A 2,751-nucleotide genomic window follows, 5' to 3' on the forward strand; every position below is an offset into this window, starting at 1 on the left:
CACACGGCTGGTTTCAAGGCAGAAGTGACCTCGCCACGGTCTTCCAAACTGGGCAGTTCACGTGTGAGTGGGGCAAATGAGCCCAGGGCACTGGAGAGAGTCCAGTCCCTAAGGCAGGGAGAGGGAAGAGTGGGAAGCGTCTGGAGACAGAGGCAGAGTCACAGGGAATGACACAGAGAAAGTCTGGGAGACAGCATGGAAGAGATGCCTGGGCCAGAGAAGGGTTCTGTATAAAGGGCCAGGTCAGCTGGTCCAAGGTGAGGTAAGACAGGGGAAAAGTAGAAATGTATATTTCCAACATTGATTTATGAAGTAATGGACACATGGAGGCACATGTTTTGGCCATCATGTTGGAGATCTCATTTGACTCTAAAAATAGAACTGTCCCTGAGAGGCAGTTGTTATTAGCCTCATGTGTCAGGTGAAGAAGCTGAGGCCCAGAGATGCTGAGTGCCTGGCCAGGGTCACAGAGCTCGAAAGAGCCTGGATCCACAGCGGGGACTGCCTGAGCCCAAGGGCCATGTCCTCCCCACTAGCCACGTTGCATCTCACATCAGCAGGTCCAGCTGGACAGCGTTTGTTTCCCCTGCAAAGTACAGACGTCTGGAAAATGTCTGCTTCTGGCCCCCTCCCTCCTCAGTTTGGCTCGTAGGCAGGATGAGTCTCATAGGCAGGTGATGTGAAGAGTAGCAACTGTTGCCAGTCTTGCCTGTGGAGAGGCAGGCCCTGCCACTGTGAGTCAGCACAAGCCCGAGGGACCTGGCATAGACCTGTGGGGACTCCTCTGATCCGGAGCTGGTGATCCCCCTTTGCCCAGCTGTTCAGGGAGGCGTGTGAGTTCCCCTCACCGTGGGCACTCGCTCTCACGTGGTGCATTTTTATTTCAGTCGACAAGTGTAATTCATTTAAGGCTCTCTGCTGGTTATTTCATGTCTCCAAAGCACGCTCTTCATGGAAAGATCAATTCCAAGGGAACACCTAGTTACTGAGGACTACAGCCCAGGACACAGTCTCTCGGAGAGCTCTGAGGAGCTGCTTGGAAGAGGCAGGGGGAGGTGAGCATACGTGTGATTTTGGAGAAGGGGTACATGCACTCACACACACATCTTGGTAGAGGGCTGCTGCTCGTCACAAGGCACACATAGCTCAGCTAAAGATTTTAGTGCTTTTTTTTTTTAAATAAATGCTTTATTTATTTATCTTTTCACAGAGGAAGCTTGGTGGTGGAAATGTAGCCATTTGCTGCTTTTATGACTAAGAGTTAAAGTTCAGGCTCTCTTTCTTATAGAATGTAACACATGTATCTGTAATTGTTATCAGAATTAAGCTTAGTCACTAAAAGAAGATTTGCTGTCTGAACTTTCTTCTGTATTTTTTTCACCTTGTACATCAGGCGCTGGGGCGTCTGGCCTCTGAGGAAGGTCTGGGTCTAGTCCTTCCGATATCATTTTGTTTCTTATTACCATCACGGGAACACCCACTTGAGCCATTCTGAGATATCTGGCATATCTTACGTCCTTGGCTACAGTTAAGATATCTTCTGGTGTGACTTCACTTTCCCGTGGTCCAGAGTCTTGTAAACTGTTCTGTGATTGCTCTGAAGTGGTTTCAGAATGTGCTTCATTTTGATCCTAGCGACACGTATAGGAGATACTTCAAATGTGACATCGTCTAGCCCTGGGATAGATGACAACTTCGCATCTAAAATATTGAGAGTTGTTTCAATTTGCTGCGTACGAAGAGAAAGTTCTGCCAATTTCTCCTCACAAACTGTAGAAAAGGGGTTGAGGAACTGTACAGTGTGCACCACAAATTGGTTTAGAAATGCCACCGTTCTTTCCTGTGGAATAGCTGGCACCTTGTTCAGGTCTATGCCTGACCCCATGAGGGGAAGCCCATCCTCATCCGCCTCCTCAGCGGGTGGGGGACCCAGGACTCACCCACAAACCCCTCCCCGACCTGGCCTGCCTAACGTGGTAATAGCGTCCTAGTGCTTTTCTAAGTGTGGGAAGATGCAACAAATTGGGTTGTCTTTGGCTAGGGTTAGGTTGTCAATCAAGGGAGGGTGGGGTTTGGAGACAACTGTCCTCCTGCTGCCACCAAGCCACGGGATCTGCAGGGTCACCGCCACTCAGCCCGGCCCTCCCCTTGGGTGGAGGGAGGGCTTGGCTGGGGCGTCTGCGCTGTCGGTCACTGGCCTCCAGCTCTGCTCAGCATGGGCTCAGCCTTCTGGGCCGCTGTCCTGTTGGCGGAGTTGGGCATTTTGTGTTCTGGGAGGCGTGGCCTGGCTGTTCCTGCTCTCCTGGGGAGCCTGGGGGAGCTGAGGGCTCTGAAGCAGCAGGAGAGACCTGCCAATGAGACGAACGAGCAAGGCCAGAATCCCAGGGCTAGGTCCCTGAGGCACCTAACGGAGCCCAGGCGTGCCACAGTCGTGCAGACTGTCAGGAACTACAGGGACAGGGTCGGCTCAGATGTGGAGGCCTGGGGTTGGGAAAAGGCGGAGTCTTCAGGAAATGATCGAGCTGCCCCCACAGTTCAGGGTACAGAGCAGGCTGGGCGCTGCCGGGGCTCTCTGGGTCCAGGGGAGTGCAGGCCACCGCCAGGGTCCAGGCTCTGTCACCGAGGGCTCTGCCTCTGCAGCTACCAAGACCTGGGTTTGAATCCCACCTCTGACACTGCGCACCTGTAGGATCCTGGGAAAATGACTTGACCTCTCCAAGACCTAGTTTCCTCATCTGTACAGTGGATTCT

General features: G+C 52.5%; 1 pseudogene; it reads right to left on the minus strand.

Moving 5' to 3' along the window:
* Positions 1–1,328: 1,328 nt before the first annotated feature.
* Positions 1,329–1,972, minus strand: LOC137210203 (WASH complex subunit 3 pseudogene; annotated as a pseudogene).
* Between the last annotated feature and the right edge of the window lie 779 nt (positions 1,973–2,751).

Source organism: Pseudorca crassidens, chromosome 2 (genome assembly GCF_039906515.1).
Source record: "Pseudorca crassidens isolate mPseCra1 chromosome 2, mPseCra1.hap1, whole genome shotgun sequence".
Classification (NCBI taxonomy): Eukaryota; Metazoa; Chordata; class Mammalia; order Artiodactyla; family Delphinidae; genus Pseudorca; species Pseudorca crassidens.